Genomic DNA, 11,483 nt, shown 5'->3' on the forward strand with positions numbered 1-11,483 from the left:
TGAGTTCCTGATTAGACCACATCAGGGAGTATGATTTTGGGTTCTGATTGTTACATTTTGGAAAGGAAATTGGCAAAAGGGGAAGTCAGGTTAATGAGAGCGATGAAGACTATAGCAATATAAAGAATTTGAAAAATTATAGTAAATATAGAGGAAGTTGATTTGAAAATATACTCCCTATATATTTCAAAACTGGTAGAACTAGTTTTGAAAAACAGATAGTATTTGAGGAATCAAAGTCTCCCTCAGAGAAAGGTGGGTGAGATTCCAAAGATATCAAATTAAACCTCTCCTCATGAACATTTGGACAAACTCATGTAGACGTGTACTTAATCTACATGGATACTGCATATTTGTTATGGAGAACACATTTAGGGAATAAATGGTATTTGTGTTCAAATATTTCAAGAAATATCACATGTAAGGAAGGTAAGACTTATTCTATTTGGCCTCCAAAGGCAGAACCAGCAGTAATGGGTAGAAATTACAGAGGGGCAAATTTAGATTTTTAACACTTAGACCTATCCAATAGTAGAATGTACTGCCTTAGGATGCAATACACTCTAGGTCATTGTAGGTCTTTAGGAAGAAGCTGGTTGTTTTAGATGGTATTCCTATTTAGGTTGGAGTTAAACTAGTTAACCGCAAATCTCTTTCAACTCAGAGATTCTATGTCATTCTGTGGTTCTGTGAGGCACGAACTCAAGGGAACAGGTAAGGGCGACTTTGCTCAGAGAATAGATTCTGGAGTCGAATTAAGTCCTGGGGGTATTGTACAGGTACACAAGCTCTGTATCATGCTCAATGATGAACATCAGTTTGTGTGACTGGAGGATCAAGACACCTCATTCCGAAATCATGATTGCTTCTAATGACTTGGCACCACTCTACTCCACATAGATTCTATTTGCAAATATTCTTTCTAGGATAGATAGAGATCATGGAATAAACAAGAAGACTTTATTTTCAACAGGAATTGGTTAGAGGAAATAGAACTATATGAACTTCATGAGCCCCAAACATTTGCTACTTAGGTTAGACAGGGTGGCCTCTTGTCAATGCGTCACTACTTCTCCCCATCCTTACTCCCATAAGAGTGGGGCTGGAATTGGAATAATTTGAGTTCTGCATGGAGAATGGTACTCTCAAGGGCAGAAAAAGAATTGCAGAAAAGAATAGGAATGTATACTGGAAGTCTGATGCTGCCTCTGTCCATTCTCTCACATCTGGACCTTTCCATCAACATGAAGACTTCAGGAAACAAGACTTACTCCTGTTTCTAGGAATCTGCTGCTAAAAATTCAACCATCAAAACAAAAGGAGAATAAAAATGTTCTATCTCCTTTATTACTCATACACAAGAGACATGAGTATTATTTTTAGACCTTGGAGCTTGCCACGCAATTTGTAACAGATTTAATTAGATTAACATTTGCTGGGTTTTGGGCCACGTGTAATCACATGCTTTTTGCATGTTTAGCTCTTGCTATAAAAATAGCAGTGCAATCTGGTTTGGTACATCTCGGCTGCTGTAGCCCTGTTCTACCTATTTTCAATCCTAATGTTATAAAATTACCATCTTTCTTTTTGTGGACATGTTCATTAGGCAAAAAATGGGGAGGAAATATGTGTTCTTCTCCTATATAATATGTACAATGAGACCTTCCATCAATGAGGAATGAGATATTTCCACAGAAACAGTAATAGGAATGACTTTGTTTGCTTACGTGGTCAGTTTTCATAACTAAGAGACTGTGATGTGTTCATTTAAAAAACAAAGTTTCACTATAAAGTATTTCATTCCTGCAAATACAATTCAATGATCATCATTGAGGACATCCTTATCATTTCATGAGAATTCTCTGTTAAGAGAGAAAAATTCCAGAAGAAAACATATCTTGGTGTTCTTCCACATAAACTGAAATTGTTTTGATGTGCCAATGTGGATATTTTCTTTTCTTCCTGGAAATAAATATATACTATAACTTATTCATGTGTTATTACAGTTTACATCATGAAGATTACATTTTGGCTTCTAGAAATCACTGAATATACCTAGGCTTTTATGTTCTTTTGTACATGCTCAGTACCTAAAGAACACATACCTATAGTTATCTCTAGGATGGTGGTGTGGATGTTTCTGGCTGCCTTCCAGCCCTCTGAGCTAGTTTGTTGCCACTACACTATCAGAATTGTTCAAAGAATCTCAGGGTTCTAAGATACATTAGAGACAATCCAGTCCATCCCATACCTGTACAGAAAACCTTTCTCCAACTTTCTTGGCAGGTTTCCCCCCAGCTTCGATCTGAAGACATTTATAGTTTTCATTGGGCAGAATTTTATTGAATTGAATGCCTTGAGCTAAGATAACTGCCTATATGATGTGTCTCACCTGCTATCTGCTGACTACCATGGGAGGAACACTATTAGACCATTCATTTTCTTTTTTCTTTCTTTTTCTTTTTTAGCGGGTATAGTTCAGTTTATTCATTGTTCATTTTTAAATTTTTATTTATTTATTTATTTATTTTTGGTGAGGCAGTTGGGGTTAAGTGACTTGCCTAGGGTTATGTAGCTAGTAAGTGTTAAGTGTCTGAGGCCAGATTTGAACTCAGGTCCTCCTGACTCCAGGGCTGGTGCTCTATCCACTGCACCACCTAGCTGCCCCCTATTCATTGTTCACTAAAAAACATCTTATGTGTTTGCCACAGCAGCTGCCTGGGTCCTCTGGACAGACACCTGAGTGTGAGTCTTCACAAGATGGTCGGTGAATTCCTGATAGGGAGACTTAGTAAACAGTCTCCTTCCACAGGTCTGAGGTGTGGAAATTTATTTCGATTTGGGGACCCTACCTTTAGGCTGAGATTAGAAAGCCTTAGGCCCTCAGGGTCTCTCCCCCTCCTCCTCAGCTTCAACTGAGCGGAAAAAGCCCCATGGGCTATACAAGATGCAAGGTCAGACAGCTGGGGGGGAAAAAGCCCCCAGCTCCCTCTGACCTGAGCGGATCTGAAGGACCTGAAGGATCCTGGATGGCCTGTGCTGAGGCATGAGGCTCGAGAGCAACCCCCCCCCCCCCACCAGCTGCAGCTCTGGATGGCGGATTAGCTTAGTCTGTGGGGGCGAAGGAAGCCCCGAGATTTGAGTGGAGAGAAGAAAAGGTGTATATATAGGCCTGGGAGTGGAGGGGGGAGACGGACTAGAGGACAGACTAGATAGACAAGACTCGGGTTCGGATGGACAAGAAGAGGTCAAGAGGCAGCTGAGGAGACGGCAAAGATTGGAGACTAGAGACGGGGCTATAAGGACGCAGGAGAAGACGAGAAGGACTAGGAGCAGGCAAAAGAGAGGCCTAAGGGCAAACTGACAGAGCAGACAGACAGAAGGTTACAGGCCTTAATACAAACCAGGAAAAGTGTAATGTGCCCTGAGGCCGGAGGCGGCTAAGGCCCTTATTTTATTCAAGAAGTTCAAAGCACAGCAGGTGGAAAAGAGACAGTGGAAAGAGACCGCAGGAAAGCAGTCAGGTTGTACTTTATTTCCCTGTATTCCTAATTTGAAATAGTATCTCATAAATGAACTCTGCTTTGATTATTTTTTTTAAGAGGCTTCTTAATCTTTAGTCTATCAGTTTGGGAGCAGTGTGGTGGAACTTTATAAACGGCCCACATTGAATTAATGAAGTCAGATAGCCAGTTAGTCACAAATCCCCAAATTAGTCATCCATAGATCAGTCCCCCCAAAATTAGGCTAGTCAATTTTAAAATATTCTAACATTTTAATGGCGACCACGAAGGGACTTATGGCCCAATTATAATTTCTCTAAACTTATCATTTTTCATATAATCATAATTTTTCATAAGTCCAGTTATTATAATCTTCCAGGTTAGTTATAGTTATTAATAATTCATTTTTTACAGAGGTTAGGTAGCTGTATGTTTTGGAGATGGCATTGAAGGTAGCTTTAGCAAAGTTGCCCAGAGTGGCAGTACAGCACCTTGCATAAGTGTAGCAGTCATCAATTCCAGCCATCATCAGGAGCTTCATAGGCATAGTAGCTGAGACAATGTCAGTACCTTCAGGGGTGGGGATCAGGTGCACCAAAACTGATCCACAGCGCCCAGTGACCTTGCAGGGCACTGTGTGAGGCTTGCCAATCTTATTCCCCCAGTAGCCACATCTCATAGGAATGATGGACAGCTTGGCCAGAATGATAACACCATGAATAGCTGTGGCTAATTCCTTGAAGCACTTGACACCCAAGCCAACATGCCCATTGTAGTCACCAATGGCCACAAAAGCCTTGAACCTGGTACATTGTCCAGCTCTAGTTTGTTTCTGAACAGGCATGATCTTCCGAACCTAATCCCTCAATGAAGACCCCAGGAAGAAATCTATGATCTCAGATTCATTAATAGGAAGGGAGAAAAGATAGATCTCCTCCAAAGACTTGATCATCATGTCCTTAACTAGGCGGCTCAGCTTGGGGACAGGAACCTACTCCTTATCCTTGGCCTTTCCTCTTTGGGCCCCATGGCCTCACCCCAGCCTCTACCACAGCCCTGACCTCAACCTTGGCCCCAACTGCTGAAGCCACAGCGGAAGTCCCCCAGGTCTCCCACTCCAGGGCCCCTGAGGCCTCCAGCATCGCCTGCAGCACCAGCGTTGTCTGCCATTTGGTGTTCATTAGAAGTAGAAGCTAGACCATTCATTTCCAATTTATTTCAATCTTTTTTGACTGAGCAAATATTTGTTAAGGATTTACTATGTGTAAAGTGCTATGCTAATGTAAAAGGGGTTTGGGACTAACCACACTCACATGTAGCCTATGTGGAATGGTAAACACAGCCGGCTACTTGACTTATTACCATATTCATTTTCAATATCCCAAGTTTTAAGATAATCTAGGGATATGTTTGAATATTTCCTTATTACTAAAATTACAGTATCTTTCTCATCAATTAAACAATTAACTCTGAGCCCCCTGGGTTATTCAATATTATTTATTTAATAAATTTGAGAAATCTTTCTTCTCATGAGCTATTGTTATTTTCTAAAATAACCTTCAATCTCCAAGTCTTAAATAAGCACCAAAGTTACTGGCTACTCAGTTATTATTAACAATATAACAAATAACAGCACAAAGAAATAAACAATTAAATAATCTCTTTTTTTTTTTTGGTGGAGCAATGGGGGTTAAGTGACTTGCCCAGGGTCACACAGCTAGTAAGTGTCAAGTGTCTGAGGCTGGATTTGAATTTAGGTACTCCTGAATCCAGGGTCTGTGATTTATCCACTGTGCCACCTAGCTGCCCCCTAAATAATCTTTTAACTGAGAAAAAGATCACAGCCAGAGTTACCTCTAACCATCATTGCTATTCTTAACCTCTCCACTTTTGGAATACACTTCCACCATTGAGGTCTAAATATTGCAGTCCAAATCTCCCAAGAATCTTCTTCTTATTTATTCATAATATGAAAGTTAAACTCAGTTCTCTCAGGGAATAAATTCTTTCTTTCTCTCTCCTCTCACAGTCTCTCTCTAAGCCCATAATAGGTAATTGCACATAATGAGTTAAAATCCTTCAGTTTCCTCAAAAACTTTTCAAAGAATTTTATTTAAAATTTAGTGCTTCTTCACCAAATAAAGGTTAAAATCTCTTAGGAAAGAAGCTTTTCTCATTCTCTTTTTAACCTATTTTTTTTTCAGTTTCTCACCTCATTTCCTCATGCCTAGTGGGCCATTGCCATAGCCTTTCAATTGGAAACCCTGCCTTCTCCTTTTTCACCAAACCAGTCCATCTTTCACTCAGCTGTCAAGTTGACCTTCCCAAAGTACAGGTCTGATTATATTCCTTCCTTATTCTATTCAATAAATTTCAATGATTTGCTATTAACTCCAGGATCAAATATAAAATCCTCTATTTGACTTTTAAAGCCCTTCATAACCCAGTCTCTTCCTAATTTTTCTAGTCTTCTTACAACATATTCTTTTACATACTTTTCAGTCCAGTTTTACTGGCCTTTTTGCAATCTTGTAATTCTGTGCTTTTTCACTGTCTACACTCTATGCCTGTAACTCTTTCCTTGATTATTTCTCCCTCCAGAATTCTTTTAATGTTCCTCTAAAATCCTTCCCTCTGAGATGATGCTCATTTTATCCCGTACATATCTTGTTTGTACATAATTATTTGCATAGTGTCTTGATGACTAGGAGGAAGTTAGAGAAAAATGTGAGTTGGGGGGGGGGATCATTCATTCTCTTTTGAACATGTTGAGTTAGAGATGCACATGGGACATCTATTTTGAAATGTTTAATAGCTAATTTGAGCTATGAGACTGGAACTTGGGAGACAGATTAGTTATAGATCTGGAGATCTGGGAGTACATAGATTTGGTGATTAAACCCAAGGCAGCTAAGGGAGTTCACGAAATAAGAGAGAAAAGTGAATACTGAGTGTAGAGAGATCCAGAACAGAGCATTTAGGGTATAACTACAGTTAGTAGGTATGATGTGGAACAACAAGGGAGACTGAAAGAGATTGAGAAGGGTAGAAAGGTACTCTGTAGTTAATACAGGAGGACCTAGAGAGAGAAGTGTCATGAAAACCCCCAAATAAAAAAGTATCCAGGAAGAGAGGATGGTCAACTTTGTCAAATGCTGTAGAGAGAAGGATAGGTATTGAGAAGAAACCATTTGATTGGATAAGGAGATCACCCGGTAATTTTGGAGAGAGTTTACTTGAGTGATGAAGTAGCAAACCAGACTGCAGATGGTCAAGAAGAGAGTAAGAGGAGAGAAACTGGCATCACTGAGTATAGATTGATTTTTCAAAGAATTTTTCAGAGAAAGGGAGCATACAGAATTGTGGAATAGAGTGAGGGTCTTTTAGGATGAGGAAATCTGCCTTTTATCATCTCTGCTGGGCTCCACTGTAATAGCCTCTTAATTGGTCTCCCTGCTTCTAGTCTCTCCCTTCTCTAATCCATCTACGCAGCTGCCAAAATAATCTCCTTAAGAGACAAATTTGACAATGTCTCTACTCTGTTCAAAAACTTCTGGGAGCTTCCTCTTGCCTCTAGGATAAAATACAAAATACTATTCATTGTGTTTAAGGCTTTCCACAAACTGGTTTCAATTTACCATCTCCTCTCAGTTTTATTTCACATTACTCCCTGTCATGAATTCTTTATTCCAGCCAAAATGCACATCTTTCTATCCCTTCCACTCAGCAATCTATCCTGCTTCCATGAAATTACACAAGCCACACTTGTTTTCCGGGAATTAGCTTCCTTTTCATTTCTACTTTTCAGCTTTTCTGGAATTGGGGGTGGGGGGTGGGGAATGAAGAATTTTTAAAATGATACTCTAAATTAAACATGAATTTTAAAAGAAAGAATTAGAATAAACAGCTGAGCAGAGGAGGTATAAAACTTTACTCAAGTAACAAACTCTGAAAATTAGAATGGAGCAAATAGAACTCAATGATGCCATGAGATAGCAATAACAGAAGAAAATAAAAAGAACTGAAAAGTAAGAGAGAAAGTATATGCATTTCCTATAAAAAAAAACAACTGGCCTAGAAAATAGGTCAAAGAGAAATAATATAAGAACTATCAGACCTCCTGAAAACCTTTACCATTAAAAGAAGGCCTAGATATCAAAATTTAGGATCTTATGAATAAAAACTGCTCAGACCTGTTAGGATCATAGGCCACAGTAAAAATAGAAAAAAAAAATCTACTGGTTACCTCCTGAAATAACCCTCAAAATGAAAATTCCCAGGAATATTATAGACAAAAACCAGAGCTTTCAAATCAGTGAAAAAATATTGCAAGGAGGCAGAGAGAAAGAGTTCAAGTACTGTCACCAGGGAGAAGTGGTGGTTCTTAGATATTCCTCAATAAAGAATTACACTCTAACACAGTCCAATTAGAATTAAAGTGGTCTTTTGTTTGGCACTAGGGAAAATGACTGAGTGGAAAGTAAAAGACTTCTGGGAGGAGGGCTTAGAAACATTCTCCTCCTCCCAGAACAGAAGGAAGGCAAAAGTTTTTATAGAGAATAGATGGAAAGTTCCCTTTTAGGGTGAGGTGGTAAAATCTTGGATGCTTGTCATATTCCTGAGAGTAGAGGGGGATGGTTTTTCTTTTGAAATGATGGTCCTGACCTTTGGAGTTATCTCTGTTTCCTAGCTTGGTCAGGTTAATAGCTACACCTAATTGACTTTCCTGCAATAGAATTTTATCTCCCCTTACTTCTTCTTTGTGTGTGTGTGTGTGTGTGTGTGTGTGTATGTGTGAAGCAATTGGGGTTAAGTGACTTGCCCAGGGTCACACAGCTCATAAGTGTCAACTGTCTGAGGCCGGATTTGAACTCAGGTCCTCCTGACTCCAGAGGCAGTGCTCTATCCACTGTGCCACCTAGCTGCCCCCTAAATAAATAATTTTATAAAGCACAAATGGGCCCAGTTTTAATTTGAGGTTTCAAGCATTGCCCCACACCAGGGTAATGACGGTTAAATGACTTGCCCAGGGTCACACAACTAGTAAGTGTCAAGTGTCTGAGGGTAGATTTGAACTCAGGTCCTCCTGAATCCAGGGCTAGTGCTTTATCCACTGCACCACCTAGCTGGCCCTCTCCCCTTACTTCTTAGGTATGTCCTGATATCTAGCCGGTCAATCATAACTTTAATTGTCCCTTGATTCCTTGATAAGTCTGTCCTGTTGTCTGGCCACCTTTGGTTTTGCTTCTCACAGGAGAAACTTCTGATTTATCCTAAGCCACATGTCAGTACCAAGGAGCTACAGTCAAGATCATACAAGAGCTAGACCTGGCAGCTACCACAATAAAGGAAATAAGAACTTAGGATATGTTGTTCTAGAAAATAAAAGGTAAAAGCTTATAACTGTCATGGGGAAAATGGGGTAAGGGTAGGGGTAGGGGTTTGGGGTTTGGGGTCCTTAGGAATTCCTCTTTAAAGAATTTCACCCTCTTGCACACAAAAGCAGTTAGAATAAGATGGAAGTTTATTTAAGGGCTGAGGAAGGGAAAGGGGAGGGAAAGGAAACCATGAAAGAAGTCCTTGGACTTCTCGTGGGGAGAAAGGCACGGCACAGAGAGAGTGGCTCTGAGCTACCAATCTCCTCGAGCAGGAGACTGGCAAGTACTTTTATAGAGGACTGATGGGGGTGACCATCTGACTGTGGAAAGTTCCTTTAGTGAGGTAGGACCATCCCCCACTGGTGGTGGCTGGAGGAATTGGGTGAGGGGTGGCTGCAGATCTCCGAAGCCATCTCCTCAGGACACAAAGGAAGCAGCCACACCTAATCTTATCTCCCCAGGGTTGAGGGAGACTAGAATGAAGGGTGGGGATCCCTGAGCTAGCTCAGTCTGATCCAGTTCCACTTATCTCTCTAGGCTTGTCTGTCCTCTGGTTTAGTTTCTCAAGGAGAAGTTTCTTTGATGTGCCCCAGAGAACTTCTGGGGTGCTATGGGCCCATAACATAACCAGGAATAATTTAGACCTCCCCCCCAAATTGAGTACGAATTTATTGGGGGTGGGGAAGAGAACCTTTAAAGAAAGGTTTTTCAGACACATTCCTGATGAAGATACCAGAGCTGAATAGTACTTTGAAATACAAACACAAGAGTTAAGAGAAACATAGAAAAGGTAATTCATTAGAGTAATTGGAAGGGATTATATGATGATGAAATGTTTATATTCTTACTGGAGTAGAATAAGAATAATATTTAGCATTTATATAGCACCTAATCACATGCCACTGTGCTAAGTGCTTTACAAACATTATCTCATTGATATTCATTACAATCCTGGGAGGTAAGTGCTATTCCCATTTTACAGTAGAAAAAAATGAAATAAATAGAGGAAAAGTGACCTATCTAAGGACACACAGCTAGTCTCTGAAGCTAAATTTGAACTCAAGTCATCTTGACCCTAGGCGTAGCACTGTGTCACCTAATTGCCTCTAAAAGAAGAAACAAGTAACTCTCTTAGAAGCTTAATACCTTTAATGGATCATAGAGAGAGTGAAGACAGAAGGCCTTCTGAGAATGGAGGAGTGAGAAAATGCAAAAAAATTCCTAATACAATGAAGAAATACTATAATATAAGAGAATATTCAAGAGCAAATTCAAGAAAAGTACTTTCAATGGTTACAAGTAGAAAGACAGAATAAAGAATGGATTGACCACCATGTACAAGAGTACATGGAAGAACTGAAGGAAGAAGAAAAACAAGAAACAAAAGGAAAAAGAATACAAATCTTAGAAAAGTAGGTGGAAAATGTCACCACCATGGTAGAGACACCTTGAAAAAGAGAATATAGCCAAGAAAATGAAATGATCCAATGAGACAAAAAATATTAGAAGAGAATAAAAAAACCAAAAATTTAGAGACAAAGTGAGGCATTGGTTATCTAAAACAAATGACCTGGTGATCAGGACAAAGAAAGAGAACTTAAGAATCATTGACTTTTTGACTAGCCCATTTTCAAAACTACTTCAGGGCTGCTGAAAGGTCAAGAGTGATAATGTCAGAAGAGGCCTTTTTATCCAATTGGCAAACTCTTACTAACCATCCTCTCTACTGAGCACACAGTCTTGGGCTTTTTGTCCTCAGAGTTCAGCTAGATAGTAGTCAGGTAGACCCACAATAGGAAGCAGAGAAAAATAACTGAATTTGGAGTCAAGGAACCTGGGTTTGAATCTTGGATTGGCTATTCCAGCCTATGTGACTTTGAACAAGTCACCAACTAATCTGAGCCTGTTTCAGAGATAGATTTTGAATTTATATTCTCCATCTCCATAATCTGTGTTCTTACAGGTGTAGGTCATTTGACAAAAAGCAAAGGAACCCAAGTGAACAACACTAATGCTTGGTGTATCCCTGGGGCTGTGTGCTTGAGGAAGCTTCAGAGCTTGTTAGGTAGTGGTGGAATAGGTAGTAGAGCTAGGGTTGTATATTTGATATGTTGGGCTTAGTAATGTTAAATGAAGGCTCGAATAATTTTTTCAAAATGTAAATGAACTTAAATAAAGAATATTTTTCTTCACAAAAGGAAAAAGAGTACCTTGCATCAGACATTTTCTCCATAAAGAAATCTGATTTGTTATTTTAATGGACTTTCAGTAATAGGATATTATATTCATTATTCTTGTGTGATTGTTTTATTACTCTATTTTACATGAAAGCAGGAGAGTCACTGATGAAGTGTAAGGGAAATTGGGAATAGTATTGTTTGCATGACCTATTCATTCTTATAGATTGGATCATTTTCAATGCCAAAGTGATAATACACATCTTAGGATGTGGACCTAACAGACTGTTATCATTGTCTATTTAGAGATGTTAAACATAGCACCTGTCTATGCTTAGATAAATTTTACAGTGACTAAAGATTCCATTTTTAGTCAATGTGCCTAACACAATTTCTAACACTCATTTGGTTTAGCAGAATCAATC

The 11,483-nt window shown here is 39.4% G+C and overlaps 1 pseudogene; it reads right to left on the bottom strand.

Moving 5' to 3' along the window:
• Nucleotides 1–3,843: 3,843 nt before the first annotated feature.
• LOC122738641 lies at nt 3,844–4,673 on the bottom strand (annotated as a pseudogene).
• Between the last annotated feature and the right edge of the window lie 6,810 nt (nt 4,674–11,483).

This window comes from Dromiciops gliroides, chromosome 2 (assembly GCF_019393635.1).
Source record: "Dromiciops gliroides isolate mDroGli1 chromosome 2, mDroGli1.pri, whole genome shotgun sequence".
Classification (NCBI taxonomy): domain Eukaryota; kingdom Metazoa; phylum Chordata; class Mammalia; order Microbiotheria; family Microbiotheriidae; genus Dromiciops; species Dromiciops gliroides.